Source organism: Nycticebus coucang, unplaced genomic scaffold (genome assembly GCF_027406575.1).
Source record: "Nycticebus coucang isolate mNycCou1 unplaced genomic scaffold, mNycCou1.pri scaffold_54, whole genome shotgun sequence".
NCBI classification, from domain to species: Eukaryota; Metazoa; Chordata; class Mammalia; order Primates; family Lorisidae; genus Nycticebus; species Nycticebus coucang.
In genome coordinates this window covers 1,030,202-1,052,792 of record NW_026515584.1, presented here as the reverse complement: position 1 = coordinate 1,052,792, position 22,591 = coordinate 1,030,202, and the positions used below count along the sequence as shown (strand labels likewise).

The 22,591-nt window shown below is 35.6% G+C and overlaps 1 long non-coding RNA gene across 2 annotated transcripts in view; it reads right to left on the bottom strand.

Moving 5' to 3' along the window:
* LOC128579457 (uncharacterized) overlaps positions 1–19,492 on the bottom strand; it is a 35,226-nt gene extending 15,734 nt beyond the window's left edge. The window contains exons 1-4 of one of the 2 annotated variants that reach the window (XR_008378156.1): positions 19,439–19,492; positions 8,387–8,474; positions 1,439–1,492; positions 754–822 (exon numbers count right to left, since the gene is read on the bottom strand). This is a non-coding gene — a long non-coding RNA (uncharacterized LOC128579457). The remainder of the gene's footprint in view (positions 1–753; positions 823–1,438; positions 1,493–8,386; positions 8,475–19,438) is intronic. The other variant, XR_008378157.1, reaches the window with a different exon arrangement.
* Positions 19,493–22,591: the final 3,099 nt, after the last annotated feature.

Here is a 22,591-nt window from a genome sequence, read left to right as displayed (position 1 = left end):
AACATATATACACACACATATACATACATATATAATTATACACATATATATAAAATTCTGTCTCCTTTACCATATTATAAGCATTTTGAGAACAGGAATCCTTTGTCATTCATCTGGAATCTTTATTGCCTCTAGGGGGAAAAAGCATTATATCACACCTGGTAGGAGTTAATTGTGGTTAGAATAAATAAATGAATGGATGCTATAAATTACAGAGCTTCTTCTCCATGAGGCATTTCATCAATAGATTTTGTTAAACCAGGAACACAACTTTTCCATATACCATGCACATTACAGTTGCCTCCCTTGCGTATCAAGCAGAAGTTCTAAAATCATGAAGTATATAAAATACTGAGAAGGTAAGTTGAATCAGAAGTGTTGGGGCCAATTGAAATGCTTCACTGATACTAAAATAGGTAAGTGTATCTGAAAGATACAAGGTGTATTATACAAGGACTGAGAAGATAAATTAAACTGACAACTCCTGTTCCTCTAGTGTTTCTCTACTACCAGATGAAACAAATAATAATCTAGGTGTTTTTCAGGCAAAAGTTTTTGCTCCTATACTAAATGAGATGAAGCTTTTATGATCTGAAAGTAACCAGTTTCCTCTCTTGCTTTGATCCATCTTGTAGGTCTGGCTCTTCTAAGACTCATAACACTGGCTTGTACAGCTGTTCAATACATGTTTATTAAAAGAATAGTCATGATAGATTATTCTAAGAAGAAGTTATCTGGAGAATACTGACATACCTTATCACAGAATTGTCCCAGGTAGCAAATCACAATCTACAGCACTCTTCTCAATCCTTTTCACTTATCCTGTCTTCCAATGACACAAAATAAGTGGAAACTCCATAGTTGACCAAGTCCCTACACTGACCACCTCAAGTTGACCTAATTTTCATAGACTAGGCATGCAACATATATACGTATCAGTTCGGTAGGTCTAGTCCCTTATATTGACCACCTTAATATGTTGACCAGTTTGTTATAGTCCCTTGGTGGTCATCTTACAGAGTTTCTACTGGATTCTTTTCTCTTTTTTAGTGGACAGACTCTGCTGGTTCTTCGTCTTATGCCATTGTTCATGTTTTTAATTTGCCCTGTATTCCTTGCCCACAAATGTTTATGTATTGAAATTATAACCATCCTCTAAGTCCCAGTTCAAATCTTTCACATGTGAGCGCTCACTAAAAAAAAAAAAAAAGAAAGAAAGAAAGAAAAACTCTACTATGTTTCTTATTTCATCTCACCCTATTTTTTGGCAGAGATTTTATAAGGCAAAGACTATATCTTGACTATATCTCTATGCCTTATATGTAGCCCTAACGAGCAAGCTGGTCATTGTAGGATTTCAATACATATTCTTATGAAGTCTTTTCCCACCAAGGCTTATATAAATAGCACAAACTTGATTAACCAAATGTATACTTACATTAAAGTGAGGTAGATTGTAATGAGAAGCTATGTTTCTGGATCAACTCTCCCACTGGAAACAATAAAAAAAAATGCCGGATAAAATATTTCTTTTTAAAATTGTCTTAAAAGCATTGAAAATATATAAAGATAGTTGGAACTGCTAGGGGAAATATTTGTGGGGGATGGGAATCTGAACGCAGTGAGAGAAACCAAACATCAAAGCAACGTAAGTGCATTTTCCTATAGTCATTTGTTTATATTACACATTTTATCTTTGATCAATCAACCTAACAGAATAAGGGAACAAGGTTCTGCCTGAGATTTCATTAAAAAAAAATGGACACCAAACATTAAGCTTTTCTCTTTCTCCAATCCCAAGTGAATACAAAGAATATAAAGAAGACTTTCTTGGTAGAAGTACAGTGTTTAGGAAGAAAGAAAAAAAAAGGATAGAAGTGAAAAACAACATGGTCCCTGAGAAGTTGTAGCACAGCTCTAGCCTTCTTATTATGTAGGTATAACCTGCAAATTTTATTCTATTAACTTAGATTGAAGTAATCAGTTACTGGTAATGTCCTAGGCTTCTTAAGAAAAAATGCAAAATACTCTGTAGAAGGATACTTTCTCAGGGAAATTCCTATGATAATAGTTGAATAAAAATGATCAGCACACAGTCAAAGATAACCAGACATACAAGAAACAAAGCCTCATTAGTAAGAACCAGCAAAAATCAACTGAAACAGACTTCAGATGTTAGTATCACAAGACATCAATTATAAAACAACTATGTCTCCAAGTTTTAACAAAATAAAGTCTTCAAAATGCTTGCAGGAGACAATTAACAATCACATACTAAGTTCAAACAAAGAAACAAATGTCTAAAAGTAAACATTGCAAGAATTAAAATCAAATCCATATTGCATATCACAAAAAGAGACTGATATAAAGACCTGGAAGATAAATAAAGATAAATTACTTGCAATGCAGCTCAAAAAGACAAAAATTTCCCAGAAGAGGACTATGGATTGGATTGATGTGACACCCAAGCAATCCATTTGTTCCAGCTCCCCACTCTGCCATTTATCACCCCTCTTTGTGTGTCTCCATGGCCATCCTCCCCGACCTCACTATAATTTTATTTACCCTTCCCCTGCCTTTGATTTTTTTTGACACATGTATTAAATTCACCAGAAACCTGAAAAAAAAATAAAAAGAAAAAAGATATGACAAGGAAGGGTATAAAAAATTTGAAGAAACATTTAATGTAGGTTTAATTTGAAGCTTAGAAGGAAATAAGAGAATGTAAAAGGGGATACATTTGAAAAAACAATGCTTGAAAATTTTCTAAAATATATTAATGACATCAATAAACAATTTCAGAAAGCATAACAATCTAGGCAGAAAAAAGTAAAAAGATATTGATGTCTCTAGGCATCATCCTAAAACTGTGGAAAAATAAAGATAATGAGAAAAATATTATGAGCAATGAGAGAATAGCAGTTATGTTAACAGATGACTTCTTGATTGCAATAATGGATGACAGATAACAGTAGAATGATATTTTTTGATGAGCTGAAAGAAGTGACTGCCAACTCAAAATTCTATACCCAGAGAAAATATATATTTCCCAAATGAGGGAAAAATAGAGATTTTTTTCAAATAAGCAGACACTAAGATACATTTCTAACATAAGACTCTAAATATAAGAATTTCTTAGAATACACTTCAAGCAGAAGGAAAAATAATTCTAAAATGCAAGATTAAGATTCAGGAAGAAATAAATAACAAAGAATGCTGTAAACATTGAGCAAATATAAACCTACCTTTACTGTATAAAAGAGAATAATGTCTAGTGGTGTTAAATTAAAATGCTAGGCAGCAATACATTAGGAATGAGATAAATGAATTAAAAATATTCTGAAGTAATATCTTGGAAGAAAGTAAAGGATTTGACTCACTTTAGTCTTTGATATGAAACAGTGTTGTAATCCTAGGCTAACTACTAACAGAAGAGAAAAAAGTATGTCCCTCCCAAACTAGCAGAGAAAAACATGGAATGATGGAGTATTAAAGGGCAGAAAAAGCAAGACATACATGGCAAAAGAAGAAATAAATACTATAATTATATCTATATAAATTAAAAAACAGACTATATTAATATTTTAAGGGATATAGATATAGGTGGAGAAATATTAAAAAAAACAATAAAATAAGGAATAAAATGCAAATAATCTTCCTAACTCCAGAGAAAAAGAAGAGGTGGTGATGACGGCAAAGGGACAATGATAGAAATGGGGCTTCTAGAAGGTTGAGAGGGTTTATATCTTGTTGTGGGTGGTGCTGATGTAGGTAACTGAGTATTAACTGTTTATATTTACATAGGAATTTTATACATTTTACTAAAAATTATTTCTACATTATTTTATAATATTTGTTTAAAAAATTTAGTAAGTTATGGATCAGAATATGTATATGTGTATATGTACAAAAGAAAATCTATGAGAATGTGAAAACTATCCTTTCCTTCATAATCCAGGAAAACTATATCTAGGGACACTGGCAGTCCTCCTCACTGGAGGGCTAGTCAAACTCTGAATAAAGTTTGTCCTAATTTGAGATAAAGTGGGCAAAATAAAACTATGTATATAGATGTATAATTTCATGTCTTGAAAGAGATGTGTTTATTCTGAGATTTTTATCCTTCCTAGATTTTGGATTGAGTATTTTATAATGTCCTTTCTGTTATAAAATAGTGATGATAGTAGGTGGCAGGTTACTATGTAGTGTCCTTACTAAAAAAACAAAACCAGAAGAGGTCGGTCTGCTAGCTCTTTTAATAGACCACTGAGGAATAAGAGCCTATAATTCTCTAATCTACACATACCAGTGAAGTGATTCTGTGGTTATTTCAGGGGAAAGCTGCTTTGGATAAAAATGTGACTTGGGTATTGTAGAGTGAATGTTTGTGTTCCCCTAAAATTCATATGTTGAAATTCTAAACCCCAATTTGATAACATTGAAAAGTAAGCCCATTAGGAGATACTTAGGTCATAAAAATAAAGACCTCAAGAATCAAACTAGTGACCTAATATTAACAGACGTAAAAGTTTTCTCTCTCACTTTCTACTGTAGAGTGAGGATACAGTGAGAAGATGGCTAAATGGAAACCAGGAAGCAGTCCCTCATCAGACACCTGATTTGCTAGGTGCCTGTACTATGAGAAATAAATGTCTGCTATTTAAAACAACCAGTTGGTTGCTGGTATTCTGTTGTAGAAGCTCTAAGAGAATAAGACAGATATGAACTAAAAGAACTTCATTCAGAAAGAAGGGAGCCAAACATGGAATGTGGGATCATTTTGTAATATGCTATATTAAATGTGAAAACAGTAAGGGTAAGAGTCAAGGGAAGAAAATAAGGGCTCTGGGAAACTTCATATAGACATGCAGGAAGTTATATCTAGGGCCCCAGATGGATAGATGGCTTCATTTTCCGTATTAGTGCTCGCATATGACATTTTATGCTGCTTACGCATATACATTTTCATTTCTGGAGGCTGTGCGTTATGTAGTCTCCATAATTAAATATGTCTCTTGTATAAATATCTGAATCAGCTCAAATGCAAAATTAATATAGGGTAATAATATGTTCTAATTATACTATATCATGTACCATAGAATATATTTACTTACGTATTTTTTTTTTTTGAGACAGAGTTTCACTTTGTCACCCTCAGTAGAGTGCTGTGGCGTCATAGCTCAAAGCAACCTCAAACTCTTGGGCTCAAGAGATTCTCTTGCCTCAGCCTCTCAAGTAGCTAAGACTACAGATGCCTGCCACAACACCTAGCTATTTTTAAAGATGAGCTCTTGCTGGTTCAGGCTGGTTTGGAACTCCTGAGCTCAGGCTTCCAGAGTGCTGGGATTACAGGTGTGAGCCACCAGCCCAGCCAACATATTTATTTATTTATTCATTTATTATTATTATTATTATTTTATTATTGGGGATTCATTGAGGGTATAAGAAACCAGGTTACACTGATTGCATTTGTTAGGCAAAGTCCCTCTTACAATCCTGTCTTGCCCCTAAAAGGTGTGGAATGCACCAAGGCCCCACCCCCTCCCTTCTTCCCTCTCTCTCCTCTTCCTTTCCCCACCCCTACCTCCTTCTTTCTCACTCTGCTCTGCCCTTCCCCCACCCCTACCGTGTCCTTAATTGTCATTAATTGTCCTCATATCAAAATTGAGTACATAGGATTCATGCTTCTCCATTCTGTGATGCTTTACTAAGAATAATGTGTTCCACTTCCATCCAGGTTAATACAAAGACTATAAAGTCTCCATTTTATTTTAAATGGCTGAATAGTATTCCTTGGTATACATATACCACAGCTTGTTAATCCATTCCTGGGTTGGTGGGCATTTAGGCTGTTTCCACATTATGATTAATAGAGCATAATTATTTTATAGTCATTATGTATTTTTATTTTTATTAATTAATTTCATCTCTTATTTTTTCTGTTGTCAAATGTCACCATTCTCATCTTACAGGTGAGGAGTCTTAAGTTCAAAGAAGTGAGCAACTTTGTCAGCTACTAGAATTACATCCCTGAGGTCCAACTTCAAAACTCTGCTCTAGCTACTTTGCTGCTTTGTTTCACCACAGCATTAACATTCAAAGATCATTTGTATAAAGATTAAAATGCCATTTACTCTTTTAAATCACCTTCCTAACTCACTCAGGCAACTTCTATCAATCCCTTGGAGGAAAGGACAGACTTTCCCAGAAGCACAATTAACAACACCAGGACATGCATAAAGGGTTGCAAGAGAAATTCAGAAACTTGGGCATAAATCCCATCCAAAATAAAGCCACAGCATCTTTAATCAAGGCCTGGCAGTCATCATTATCATTTCTCTGAGACCAGAACTGGTAATGTGGGCTATCCCACTAGGCCTTTAATACTTGGTTAGAAACGAATCCAAGAAGTTGACTAGCAAGACAATTCCAGCAGTACAAACATGAATCGAATCTGTAATTCTCTTCCTCGTTACCACAAAACAGTTAGTTCCTGCCCTGAATTCACTTTGAAGACAATGAATGCTTTGGAGAAACTGTACAAAGCATTGAAAACAGGGCCAAAAGTAATAAATACGGACTGCCAAAAAAACGTTAACCAATTTCCTCTATAAGTCAAGTCTATTGTCAATTTACAATAATTCTGAAGGTTGAACTAGAGGGATGCAATTAGTAAGCTAACTTGCAGGGTTTGCCTCCAATCTAAAAGGGAGTTTTCTTTCACCTGTATAAAATTAAACAGCTGGTAATTATATCTCCTGTTAGGAAGAGATTAAAATAATAAAATAAAAATAAACCAATGCTTTACTATGGAATCTAATCTCTCCCATTATCCCACACATTCACATAAACTCTCCTCCCAGTGGAATTCTTTTCACTCAGCAGGATGAAGATCATCTTCTCAGCAGCCTAACTCAGCAAGGCCAGCCACTTTCCTTCCTTCCTGACTTCCCCTTTAGAACTTATTCAAAGGGAAGACAAAGGACCTGCAAGTGGATGGGAGTTGTTTTGTGCCTGGCCCTTAGGGGTACTTTATTTTTCTTAAAAAGATTATGTCAACCTTCCTGTAGCCAAAAATAAAAACAAAACAAAATACTAAAACAATTTTCTCAGGCAGTTTGAATTAAAAATACAAAGAACCGAGATATATTTTTAATTTATTCATAATTAGTTTACAGATTGGCCCACACTGAGACTCCAAAATCAGCACACCACCTGGGGATAAGGGCTATTGCAATTATCAGAAGCAAGCCAAAAGCTACCTTTTGTTCTTGCTAAAATCTTCTTAAAAAAAAAAAATCTTCTAGCAAATGATTTTCTATTTCCTATTTAAAGAGGATTACATAGCAAACACAACAGTGGCTGGAGAGCAAAGAATTTACCATCGTTTTATTACCTGCCAAATATAAATTAGTTTATTGTGGTTTACTCCTGCCAGGCGACCCCTCTCCTTGTCCATCAGGCCAGTGGGCTATGAAGTCCTTCCTAAACAGGAGGCTGTCAGTTATGTTCCCTGTCCACTGTCTTCTACATCGTACAGTGTCTCTTGGCTCGGGTAGCAAGGTTGTGAGCTTGAATTGGCCCCAACAAATTGCCTCCACTTGCTAGCTATCACTGTGAAATCTCTGCAGGCATGTATGAGGCCCTCCTCCAGGTATAATGAAGAAACCCTACTAATTTCACTTTGTAATAACTACAGGATACAGAAATTATATTTGCTCCATTAGATGGAATCACAGAAATGTGGAGAAAGGTTAGCTTTATATAGTGAATGTCACAGTTAGACTAAGGAAAAAAATCACTTTGTTAACGTAGAGTGTTTCCTCATTGGTAACACCCTACATTAAGGTGCCATTTATGAATAGTTTATTATTATTTATTAATGTCTGAAGTACTTTATAGCATGCTAGATAACAACTTAAATTCATGTGTTAAAGATGCACATACATGGTTTAATACAATTTATGTCTTATTCTTTAAAACAGCTTCCCTTGGTATCATCCGTTAAGCATTTATTACTAATGCATTTTATAACATTCTTTATAATACATTATTTGAGCAAGTAGCTACATTTAGTGATCATTTCATAAATAAGAATAACATATTTATAAATGGCACCTTAATTTGAAGTGTTACCTTCACATTACTATATAGCTGCTCACCATTCATCTCATTTTGTGATTATTCTCCAAATGCACCACTTAATAAAATAGACACTAAGTTCTATTTCCCTTCATCTGATTAAAAGTTTATTGAGTCATTTTCTCCATCTGATTTCAGATGTTGGTAGCTTGGAAGTTTTAGTGTGATTTCTGACAAAACCAAACTTTTAGTACAACGATATTTCTGAAAAGATGATTAACAGTAGAAATAGAGAATTATTTACCGTATTGGACAGAGCCTGTTGTTTGGATTCTTTGTAAAATTCAATTTTTCTACTAGAAAGAACAATCCAGGAAGTAGACCAGTTTTTCCTTAGGAAAAAACAAAGAGGAAAAAAGCATTATCAGTTGAAGAAATCATTTATAGATACAGTATGAGCAACATTTGGAATGAGTAAATACCATCTTTATTTTTAACTAGTCTTCCTGGAAGTATTCTCTTTATTAAAATCTATAGGTGCCATGAAATTTAGGTGACAGTAAAGACATTCTGTAATTACTGGAAAGCATGGTCTTTATAGTAAAAGTTTTTCAATTTATAAATCTTCCTGAAATCTTTTCCAACTACTAAAATTCCTATTTTTATGTAACCATGTGCCTTGCTCTCATAAAAAGTCTATATTTCTACATCAAGCCAAAAATAGCAAAGTAAAAATAGAAATCAGAATCCCTTCCTTCATTTTGTCTTCTCTTCATTGGTTTAGTATATTTCAGAGGATGAAAAACTAACCAGCTCATATGTCATTGCTTAATTTAAAATATTTTCATAATGTTGAATCTCACTGGAAATCAAAGAAATGCAAACAAACACAGAGGCATACTTTTTCCCTCTTTGCCCATCAATTTGTCCAGGATTAAAAGGAATGATAACATCTAGGGTTAATGAGAGTATAGGAAATGGGTTCTCTCATACCCGATAGGTGGGAGTATAAACTGGTATGTCCTTTCTGGAGTGCCATTGACAATATATTTTTAAAACAATCTTTAAAAATATGCATATCTTTTGCCTTTACGTGTTCATTACTATTAATTTAAATTTATTCTAAAGAAAAATATCTCACTCATTGTTAAGGCTGTATGTTTAGAAACAAATGTACATCATTATTTGTTAATTCTGTACCAAAAATATCAAAAAATAAGAGATTTGTTAAGTAAATTGCATATGGTAGATTCATATAATGAAATAATGAACCCTACACTTCAGAAGAATACTGACATGGGAAGATTTTAATGCAAACCATAATGCAATCTACAGTCCAAAACTCCATGCTGTGCTGTCTTCGTCACCCATCTGAAACCTTTCTGATTATTATTATCATTTTTAAGGAAGCAGGAAACAGTTTTTTGAGGATGAGAAAGGTAGGCTTACAGAGTAAGAAAGTTTATAAAGTGGGATACATTCACCATGGACATGAACAGGCCTCCATTACTAGGGAAAGTAGGCAAAGAGGCCCCTTCTGATCATTAATTCCATTCATTAAAAGACAAGATATTGCTTTTTCAAATGTGCCTCCATGACTTCCTTGTATATTACTTATAATAAATTTTAAAATATTTTTAAAATTTCATTCTCTCTTATCCCATTAAAGAAATAAGTTCCCAAATGGTAAAAACAATTTCATCTTTATAGAGGTATCCGCAGTTCCTAGCATACTGCCTTGGACAGAATAGAAACACAATATATATTTATTGAATTGGTGAGTGCACTTTGGCATGGAAAAAAGTCTGACTATGATAATACTTAAATCAGGTAGTAAAATCATGGCTTTTTCTTTTCCTTTATATTTTTTGGTGTTTACCAACTTTTCTACATTAAGCATACATTATTTCTACAGTTAGACTATGTGTGTGTTTGTGTTGTGAAAAGTATTCTTTTTAGATGACAAAGCATTAAGGAGATTAATATACGTAAGTTTCTATCCATTATATCATATTGCTGCAGCTTGCTTTGGCTTAATATTAACTTTAAAATAGTTGAATTCAACTTTTAAAATATTTACAGAAAGATTTCATTCGGGTCAATAGAAAACCCCACAAACATATTTTTTAAATGACCATTCAACAACTTTGTGTCATTTATTTCCATTTGTCTCTTAGAATCTAGGATCTTGATGAAAAGACAGCTTTGATTCAGCAAGGTTAGTGTTTGCAAGAATTAGGTTGCTCTTACACGTCTGACGCTTTTTTAACGACGCGTCATTGTGTTATTATAAAAAAGAACAGGATAAACAGACACACAAGAAACACAATGTGTATTTTCCAACATAGAAATACAAACATCACGTTCTTGGATCCTCTTGTCTTTAAATGAAGAGTCAATTTTTCAATTAAATAATGAAAAGATGTAAAGAAGTAACGCAGGAAGAAAATCATATAGGTGTTTTCTTCTGCCCTACTGCTCATTTCTCCTTTTAGGTACCGGTAGCTGCAAGGTGAACTGAAGGAGCCATAGCTTTCATATGCTACAGGTTGTAATATTACATGGCCCCAAACAGCAGAAAGAGAAACGTTAGAAAGACTGCTGGTCTAGTCTGGGCATCTTCTGTGAGCATCCTTATTTTATTATTTTAACCATATGTGATGAGAGAGTATGGAACACCCTCACACATGACGAATCCACATTTAACCTGCCTGTTACATTTCTCACTATATTTTTTATCTTTTGGCAAGGAGATACTATACCTTATTTGCGTCCTATCTATAGTAAGTCCTGGTTAAATGGTTTTGATTTGAATCTGTTTCAGATGTTGATCGTTTATAAACTTTCTGGCAAAATTTCTCCTTCCTTAAAGTTGGAACTGGAACTGGTTAGAACTAACGTTGCATGAAATTCAATTATCTCATTGTTCTTGATTAGGACTTTGAACTGCTGTGAACTGTGTTCTTATTACGTGAACAGAAGAATGAGCTGGAGAGGGTAGGAACCACAGGTCTTGGAACTTTAGTAATATAAATTGCTTTGACACCTTAAATACAGTGCTATTTCTTTTTGTGTTCGTAAACTGTAAACATTATCTTTATCATATTAGAATAAAAGTGAAAGCATTTAAATCTATTGCTTGGAAAGAATGTCATTTCAAAATGAAGAATAAAATGCTGCTGACAACCTTTTAGATGTCCTTCTTTCATTTCATTTCCCCCCATGATTTCTTTTAAAATAATAACTAGCATAAGTTATTTTGAGTTCCTACTGTAAATTTGATCATTTAGCATAGGTTTAACTTCGCAATCAAAAAATGATAAGGTACGAATAATGTCCTTATTTACTAATGGATGAAAATGAGGATCAGAGAGTTTAGGTGATGTACTTAAGGTCATACCTTTATATTTATAGTTAAACCCAGTCTTTCTGACTCCAAAACTTATAATCTGTTCATTACTTTTTTAAAGGGTGAAGCAGTACTACCTTAGTTAAGGATATTGTCAATGTCAAATTTCAACATAGTTTGGGTTGAAATCATTAAATCATAAAAGTTAGTGTGCACAGCCTGTGACAAAATATCAGCCATCTGAATTCTGTCATTAGCTAATTTACCTTATTCTTATTAGAAAATTAGGGGAAAGACTCACCACTCCCAAGCTCTCTTCCCTTAGAATTTGCACTGTTTCAAGGAGTAGGATCACGTACCGTTTTATTCCTCGTAAGAAATCAGAAGTAGGTGTATGTTCCTAACTGGGTGGAACCTGTCTCTTTCCTACAAGGGATTATTCTGGTCTCAGTAAGGAACAAATCATCTGTATTCGGTAAGGATCATAAAACCAGAAAGGGAGTCAAGAGCCTGTAGTCTAGGAGTAGCTGAGACTTCATCTAATGGGAACAACTTTTAACCTATGACTCAAGTCTGACCCTTCCTCTCTGAACAAAATACTCTAGCAGCTTGATCATTGTCCATATAATATCTGTTCAGTCCATTCCTCATTCTGATATGTTTGACTAATTGTGATGGAATAGTTCTTAGCATCTCAGCGGAATGGCCTTTTCACTCAGTTACTTAACACAGTGAGACACTGTCATCCCTGGAGAGAACATGGGAAGAATCAGTTGGCAAGATTTTGCTCCAAGTGAAACCTTTAATATTTTCCATATGCAACCAAGTAACTATAGGTGACTGCTATTCAGTGTATTGGGTGACACCTCAGAAAGTGAGTAACTTCTGTAAGCTTAAAGGACTTAGCCAGGACAGGTGAGTCTAGCAGTTTTGGATAAAATTTTTCAAATAAACCTTTCTAAAATGAAGTTGTTTTTAGAATAATAAAAGTTCGTCTAATCCCCCAGTCTCCCTGCACCCACAAAGAGAGACACCATCTCTGGTCTTTTAGGTCCTTTCCAGGATGGGGCACAGTATCTGACCTTCAGTAGTTGATCATTAAAGGTTTTTTGAGTAAAAGTACAGGTATATATGGATTTTCAAATTTCAAAGGGTCATGCATCAAGATTTTTCCTGCTCTGTGTTGACTATTGTTTACCAACAAAGACAAAGAAAAAAAGAGAAAAAAAGTTAAATTTCCCTTCTTTGTTCTTTACTATTTTAATACAGCACTGCTAGCATTCCTTTTTTCCCTAAATTATTTAACCCTGAACATTTAGGCTATTTTTCCAATATATAATTCTAGTGGCTCATCCCTGAGCTTCTTCCAAGGGTCTTCCTATGTCTCATACCTACACAAATACTATGAGCTTGCTTTGGGCCCCATGGTGTGCCACACATGGAGCCTGGTATTCTATATGAATCATGTAATTTAATCACTAAACCAGTCATAAGTACCTGCTAAACATTTACAACATGCTAAACACAATTCTCAGGGCTTAAAATATTAAGGAAAATAAGAGATACATAAAAAACTTTACCTCTAACTATAGAAAGATGGGAAATAATCATGGAAAGAAATAATCCTCCAAATAATTTCAGTAGGGGGGCTTAACCTCATATTATGGATGAGAAAACTGAAGCATAGGGATGTTGCATTCTCACCAAGGGCAAATAAGTCATAAAGATGGGGTTCAACCACCAAGCCTCCTAGACCCTGAGGCCCCTGCTCATTCCAGCCTCCCCAGAGAAGGTGGCATGCAGCCCACCCTTCAGTTGTGCTCAGCTTGCCTGTGTGGGGCCTCAATGTAGGAGCTAAGAGAGGGAGTCACAGAACTGTTTCCAAAGAATTGCCAGACCTTCTTTCTCCCTTGGAGCAAAGTCACTCTTAGCTTGACCTGGATTGTCCCCTGGTGTTGCCCTGCAAACCCTTTATCCCCGCCTGCCATCCATTCCATACCCAGTCAGGTCCGCACATTTCATCACAACTTGGAGAGCATTCTTTTCTATTTTTTCACAGGAAGAGATAAAAATCAAGCTGTGAGATAGATGTAAGGGGTAAATAATACTTACGGTTCAAAAAATATCTAATTTTAGTAAATCCAAAGTCCCATGAATAAGCGAGGCAGTCCCCGGTCTCCAGACAGATTTATAGGAAATCAGATAAAGGATTAATCCTAGTGACTCAGGGCAGGAAACAGATACCAGGACAAGAAATTCAGGTGTTTATTTTATTAATATTTTGACACACAGAAAAAAATCGCATCTCAGAGGGGAGAAAGGTACTGACTACAATTAGGAAGGGGGGAGAACTAAATTTGTATTAGGGCAATTATATATAATTTATGCAATCAGTGGGGCATTTATCCAAGTGAAACCCTTCACAAAACTTTCCTAAAAACAGATCTTGAGTTGTGAAGTTGCAAAATGCCAAAAAGAAAACCAAACTAAACTGAAAACAAACACAAAAAGCACCTATAAAACAATAACCAAAAACTCAGTGTGGACATCAGCTTGACATTCTACACAATGAACACCGGATGGCAGCACATAATAACAGCAACTTTGTCACTGCTCGTCTGGAAGAAAGCTTGATGGAAAACCGCCCTTAAATTTTTCATTGCCATTCTAAGAATCTGTTAGCTTCAGCTCTAGGTTTAACACATTTGCTTGCTCTAAACAAAAAAGCTTTATATTCTACACTCACTTCTCTTATGCCTTCTTGAGGTAACAACACATTGACAAACCAAAAAAGCCAGAGGAAAACAAACATGTGATTACTTTGCAAATTTTAGCCTCCCCTATTTGGGCCATCTGCCTTTTTTACCTGACTTGGTCATGCTGGATTTGATTTGATTCTGCACCAGTGATGGAAGTGAAAGTGATTTACTCTAGTGTCTCTGACTGATTTACTGCAAAATCACTCTGACACTGTTAAATGTTCAGACTTGTTCTCAAACTAGTAGGTCTAGGAATGTATTTTCTCTCTCACATTCTAAGCTTCTTACGATTTATGACTGCTAAAAGGTGTGTTAAAGAGACAGTGAAGTATAAAGGACACACATTTCTGTCAGTGTTGCAAGAAATTGAGAAAGACAGATATAGCCATGAAGCATTTATTATGATCCTGAGCAGAAAATACTAAAGAAAAGATATGTTTGCATTAGGCAGGCACCTTAGTATCACAGGAAGTCCATTCTAAATAACAATTGTTCAAGCAAACAAAGTTTAGGATGAAAGCAGGCACTAGCAGACATAACCACTACACTGCCCTGTTCTGCGTTTTTTTTAATACCCATATTTATGTCCATGTCTTCACTCCCAAGTATTTCTTTCTGAGCAAGAGAACAGAGGAAGAATCTACATGTAATAAGAAGTATGACATACAAAGGAGCCGGCTAAGGAGAAGGACTGACTGGGTGCATAGGGAGAGGCTAGCAGAGCATGTTGAAATAGTGCATTGAAATTAACTTTACTAGGGGCTTGTAGAATTTTAGAGAGGACAGGGTTACTCACAGTTTGGGGGATGGACATCTTTAAATAAATTCCTAAACTTAATCAGAAAAACTGACGTAGATTTTTGATGTTCAAAATTAAAATTGAAGTTGAATGCTGAATATATTCCTTTTTTTTTTTTTTTTGAGATAGTCTCACTATGTCATCCTTGGTAGAGTGCTGTGGCATCACAGCTCACAGCGACCTCACACTCTTGGGCTTAAGTGATTCTCTTACCTCAGACGCCCAAGTAACTGGGACTACAGGTGCCCACCACAGCACCCGGCTATTTTTTGTTGCAGTTGTCAAGGTTGTTTAGCTGGCCTGGGCTGGGTTCGAACCTGCCAGCCTTGGTGTATGTGACTGGCATTGTAACCACTGTGCTATGGGTGCAGAGCCGAATCTTGAATATATCCTGCTTTTAAATCTACCAGTGTGTCACCAAGGAAATGTGTACAACCTCATTCCAAAATAAGCCTAAATGTATGATCTTTTTTGAATGTAAGATATAGCCAAGGAATTCATCTTCCTTGTAGCCTCTCCTGTTCATACTTAGGGATCAGTCAAAATTTCCTTAGATAGAAATAGAAATAATTAAATACGAATAAAAGAGAAAACAAGAAGGAGGAAAATGGAAGATAAGAAAACAGCACAAAGTACAGATAATCTAGAATGGATTTATGAGCAGAAAACGTTGTAGAAATTAATAAAATGATATTTATTAAGTGAAAATTGAAGTCTTTAGTACAGTTGATGTCCTGAGATAAAAAGATAATTTTTAGTCCTTGACTTCAAACAGATGAAAGCAAAAGATAAAAAACAAACATATTTCAATCAGAAGGCAGGACTAAATTCTGTCATACTAAGTCTGCATAAAATAGGAGAAAGGAGAGGTTAATACAGGTGACCAAGACTCTCCATTTGTACAATACTAAGTAATAATAGAGTTTACATGTATTAATAATTATTACTTAAAACTTGTAAAACATTTAGCCAAGTTCTTGACAGAGTAAGCATCTATTAATATTGCCTATTAACTCATTAAAATTTATAAAAAGATATAAAGATTGTTGAGAAATGTTACAAAACCTATCAAAGGAAATTTTACATAAAAATACAAATTATACCAAGTATGGTATATTATTAGTTGCTAAATTATAAATGTGATTAAAACAAGATTAAATCATGTGATCAAAACATGATTTTTAAAGTTATAAGTAAACAACATTTTTGGTGTTAGTGATGAAAGTGTAAAGCAGTATGGGAATACAAAATATGAGTCATAAAAAAACGGTCATGTAATTTGATCAAGTAGTCCAAGTTTAGCATTGATCTCTAGAAAATATAAAATAATAATTGATAAGCAGTAGGAGGGTTCACTGTAATTATAAGTATTAGCATAAAACTGAACTCAACTTAAAAATCAAATTTTAAAGGACAGTAGAAATGATTCGGTATATTATAGACCATCAACACGGTAGGATAGCATATGTTATTATCTTGTTGATTATACATACAATATTCAATATGTGAAGTATTTACAATAAAAACAAACAAACAAAAACCACCATAAACCTGTAGGAGATATTTCCAATATCAAAATTTGTCAAAATGTTATCAGAAATATATTAAGAGTTTCCTCAATTTATAAAAAAAGGAAAAACCTCAATAGAAAATAATCAAAGTTTATAAATAGGCAATTCTTAGAATGCAGAATCTGAATGACTCTAAACAGACAAAGTTGTTCAACTGCAAAACCAGTCAGCAGAATACAAATAAAAGTGACATTGAGGTAACATTCTATGGCCACCAATTTAGTGAAGTAAGAGAGTAAGATAATGCCGTATGCTGATGAGATTATGGGAAATGAGATCCCTTCTGCACTGCAGAGCAGTTATGTGAACAGGGGCACTCATTCAGGAGAAAGTCTGGCAGTGGTATTCAGTGGATTTACAAATGTACATAACTTAACACCAAGCGATCTGTGCTCCTGGCTATATTACCCTGAGAGTTCCTAACAGGTTAAAAGGACACATATGTGTGATTCATTGAAATGTTGTCTTGGATGGAATGAGTTAGAGGAAGTTTAGGGTTTGTACCTGAGGGACTGGGTAAGTAAAATTTAGTATATAGTCATGTGTCACTTAATGACATTTGGAGAAATGTGTCTAAGCTTAGGTACTTTTATCATTGTATGAAAACCATTGACTGTCCTTATACAAACCTAGATGGTATAGCCCACTACACACCTAGGCTGTGCTATAGCCTATGGCTTCTGGGTTACAAACCTGTACAGTCTGAATATTGTAGACAACTGTAAGACAATGGTAAGTGTGTTTAGATCTGTACCCAAACATAGACAAGGAACAGTAAAAATCAATATTATAATCTTATGAGATCACCGTCATATATGTAGGTCATCATTAACCACAGTGTCTTTGCACAGGGTGCAAAGGGCAGTAATTGGGAAAAATGACCTAGCTTTGAATACATTCATATACTGTATGACAATGCCTCAGTCAAACACAGACCATATATAGATGTTGGTCCTATACGATCACAATGGAGCTGAAAAATCCCCGTCATCTAGTGACATCCTGTTCATTGTAACATCATTGTACAATGTTTTACCTTTTCCATGTTTAGATATGTTTAGATACACACACACACAAATTATGTTAAGATTGTCTACAGTGCTCAGTGTAGTAACATGGTAAATGTGTAGCCTGGGAGTGAGCGACAGCCTAGGTGTGTAATAGGCCATACCACGTATGTTTGTGTAAATACACTCTATGAAGTTTGCACAATGACAAAATCACCTAATGACTTATTTTCCCCATGGTTAAGAAACACAGGTCTGTCTAGCACCATAGAAAGATGTCCAAACACTAACGTTGAATGAAAGTAGTAAGAACCATAATGTAATTTACTACACAAAAATGCTTATGCAATACAACACATTCACATACACACAACTACACACTACTTTTAAGGTGACACAGATATTCTAATACATACATATATATATGAAAGTGGATTTGATGAACACACATTAAATGCATTAAATTGGAGGTCTAAAGGGGATGGAAGTGAGGATTAGAAACAAAAAATAAAATAAAACCAGTTAGACATCATTCCCAGAGTAATGATAACACAAGGCCACAAACTCAATTCTGTATATCTATGGTGAAAATAAAAAAAGGAAAAAAAAAAAAAGGAAAAACTAAAATTTGTATAACTTTAAGTGAGAAAAGCTGAAAGAATGCATAATAGTTTACAAATAGATTGAAATAATGAAACTGCCTGCAAATGTTTATATGAAATTAAACTGCAGCATGCAAATTGTACAGCAACATATTAAAGTAAAAGCAAATAAAGCAAGTACACAATAGTATACAATGATCACAACTACCAAAAATCATATTCATGTGAGTGGGTTAGGGGAAGGGCCCTATTCTGGTCCTTTGCTTCCTCCTGGCCCTGCCTTCTCAGAGATGTTACAAAGTTTGCTATGGATCGGCAAGGATACTTTACATAACCCCCATGGTAGGGCATCATCTTGGTTTCTTGTAATATCCCTCCCCCCCACCCCCCACCCCCCGTCTTCTTTGCATGAGGCTGGAGAGTAGGATTGACCAATGATGTTACCTCCTTTCTCCCATCAAGCCCCAGTGAAGGGTTGACGTGGGAAATGAGATTAAACCATGAGGATTTTTTTATCCATGCTGTTGGTGAGGTAAGAAAGGGTCCTGATTTACTTATCTAAAAATATAGTTCAACTACTTCATCCTTTAAACAATTGCTCCCCTAATTTACTGTAGGGATTTTTTTTTCGTTTTTTTCTTTTTTAGACAGAGTCTTGCTCTGCTGCCCAGTCTGAAGCTGAAGTCTAGTGGCCCAATTATAGTTCACTATAGACTTAAACTCCTGGGCTCAAGAGACTGTCCTGATTTAGCCTCCAGAGTAGTTTGCACTACAGGCATATACCACCACTACTAGCTAATTTTTCTTTTTTTGTAGATACAGGGTCTCACTCTTGTTCAGGCTGCTCTCAAACTCCTGAGCTCAAGGAATCCTTCTGCCTTGAATCCTTAAGTGCTAGAATTACAGGCATGAGACACTCACTGCACCCTCCAGGAAATTTTTATGTAATGCAAATAAGTCCTTTTATTCCAAAATCTGTTAATCCCAGAAATCAAGATCCTTTCCTTACTTCCTTTAATTTTTTAAAGAACTTATACTTTAAAAGGACAAGAAGCATTTCATATCTGTATGCTCTGTGTAATAATATGTACTGTTGTGCCTTTCTTCAAAAACTACAATTATATTAAAAATAATGTTGATCATAGTGGTAGCAAAAGGGACCAGTCTGTTATCATAGGGCCTTGCTTCCCAAACAATAGCAGTGATACAAGTTAAGGATACAGGAACTAGCATAGTTATATAAAAGTGGGTCAAAGAACTTTTTATTACCTTAGTTTCTTTCCTCCATCTGCAATTTTAGCTTTTTGAAGATAACCTTCTTTTTCAACCATCTGCAAGAAGAATGCATATGTTAAAACTGTGACAAACTCATATGCATTGTTAGTTTGAATGAATCTATGCTTTCCAAGAATCATTGCAGTGATGGACGTTTCCCGTCATAGAACTTCATTAATAATGCACAGATAGCTTATGGGAAGTGCCTGCAAGATCATAATCGTTACAAGCCATTGAAGAGACAAAGACATATTGTGAAGAAGAACGTGAAGGATTTGTTGGACAGCAATACACTTTTACTCACTTTTCTTTCTGGGCATCTAAGGCTGTAGGTTAAAAAATAGACTGAAAATGGTAACACGAAGACAAATGTAATGCCTTCTTAATTTTACTTATTGTTCTTGGAAAAATTCTTCCTTTTTTAACATCCCCATATACCTGCTGAGGCTGAGTGTACGCGTGTGGGTCAAATTCAATGGGACCATATAACTTGGCCAGTTGAGTCATGGAAGGGCATTTAAAACACAACAATTCACGTGTCACAAGCAGTTTTCAAGACACTGTTGCAGCACTGCCTCACTGCCTTCTTCCATGATGTGGGATTACTTCTTTTTCCTATTTGTATGTAATATACTGGCTTTCAATGCTAATACAATTGCAACTTTCTTTCTTTCTTTTTTTTGAGACAGAGTCTCACTGTGTCGCCCTCAGTACAGTGCTGTGGTGTCACAGCTCATAGCAACCTCTAACTCTTGGACTTAAGCGATTCTCTTGCCTCGACCTTCCGAGTAGGGCCTACAGGTGCCCGCCACCACACCTGGCTATTTTTTGGTTGCAGTTGTCATTGTTGTTTAGCAGGTTGGAGCCTGGCTTGAACCCGCCAGCCTTGGTGTATGTGAGCTATGGGTGCTGAGCCACAAGTGCGACTTTCTTAGCGGAAATTCAATAATTCATTATAAATTCACAGAGGGGTTTGTGGCATTCTGGATAAAATAAATGCATGATGCAAATTGTAATGTGTTGATTCCCAGCAAAGTCTAAACTAGGTGTTCAATTACTTTCCCCCCTTTGGTAAACTCTTTATGCGCACACCAGCTCTCTCTCTATATATATATGTGTGTGTGTGTGCGCGCGCGCGTGCGCATGCACGCGCACACATATGTATATCTTCATGTTTCATTGAGATAAAAAGGATTATATTATGTACTACACCAAATGAAACTTTCTTTTTTTTTTAATTATTATTATTTTTTTATTGTTGGGGATTCATTGAGGGTACAATAAGCCAGGGATCACTGGGAACCACAAAGGCTGTCCACTGCAGGGATCACTGGGAACCATAAAGGCTGTCTCCTGCAGGGATCACTGGGAACCATAAAGGCTGTCCACTGCAGGGATCACTGGGACCCACTAAAGCTGTCTCCTGCAGGGATCACTGGGAACTGTTAAAGGCTGTCGACTGCAGGGATCACTGAGAACCACAAAGGCTGTCCACTGCAGGGATCACTGGGAACTGTTAAAGGCTGTCGTCTAATGCAGGGAAAAGTGAATTCTGGAGGATGAAGGCCCAGAGCATGAAGACTGGTTAAGGGGTCTGGGTGGAGAATTTAGGGAAATACTACAATCTAGGTACCAACATACTACAAACACATTCCCCTAAATAATTGTTTATATCTGCCCTTGGAAAATATTACTGTTATTATTTCCAATTCTGGAACAACCATCCAATGTTTCAGAGCCCCTAGGAGTAATGCTGGAATATGGATCAAAGCACTTTGATGTGAGGGCCAACATTTCACCATTGCACTGTACTAGAAGGAGGGAAGTAAGAAAAGTTGGAGAAAGCTGTACAAGTACCGGGAGTAAATCATTCTGTTTATTAGATGTTACTGTAAGTGTTATCGAACAGGAGAAATTTCTTATTTTTTACCTCCCTGTTCTTTAGCTTTCATGCTTCACGGCAACTTGAATTGGCATTCTTCATACTGGAGATCAGATTCCTAATGTTTTTAATTGAAAATATTACTCAGATAATTATCCATTTACATGAAACTGTAAGGACTAATATAGGGAGATGCCACAGGTTATTTTAGTCTCCTGTTGCTGCTGATATACACGACCACGTACTTGGTGGCTTAAATCATCAGAAATTTATTATCTGAAATTTCCAGAGAACATTGATCTAAGGTGGGTTTTGCTAGACTAAAATTAAAGGGATGGTGTGATTGCCTTCTTTCTGTGGACTTTAGGGGAAAATCCGTGTCCTTACTCTTTCTGGCTTTGAAGGCCACCCGCATTCCTGGGATTGTGGTCTCTGCCAGTCACTGGATCACTCCAGCCTCTACTTCATCCTCACATCCATTTCTCTTACTTTTCTACCTCCTTTCTTTCCCTTATAAAAACCTTGTGCTTACACTGGACCCACCTGAATGATGCAGGATAATCTCCCCATTGAAAGATCCTTAACTTAATCACATCTGTCAAGTCCCTTTTGCCATCCCAGGAAACATATTCACAGGTTCCAGGGATTAGAACATGGCACTTGGGGGGACCATTTTTCGGCTTGTCACACCTGGTCCCCCTCAATGATGATAACTTTGCACGATTATAGTGCAATGTCTCAGCCTATTGAATTTGATGCAGTGCACCAATCTTTGATTTCTCCTATCAGGTGTACAGATGTGTCCTATCCACTCCCAAAGTCAGTACATTAAACACGATGCTACCTCATGTTGCTCATTTATAACCAACCACACCACCCTCCTTCCTGATCTTTCCCTCATTTCTAACCCCTGAATCACTCACTTGTTATTTATTCTAAACTTTTTTCCATTCCAAAAATATTATATAGATAAAATCACATATGGTATAACCTTGCAACCTTTGGGTTTAACCTTTTTCATTAAGCATAATTCCTGAGAGAAGCATCCAAATAGTTATTTGTGTCAACACTTCTCTTCTCACTGCTAAGCTTTGGTAACTAGCACATACCGCACACTTTTTAACCAGTCACACAGAGAAGGATATCTGAAGCTTTTACTCTGGGGTTATTATAAAGGAAACTGCTATGAATATCCAGGTTTCCTTGTAAATATACGTTTTCATTTTTCTAAGATAAATGCCAAGAGGAGAATTGTTATATTCTGT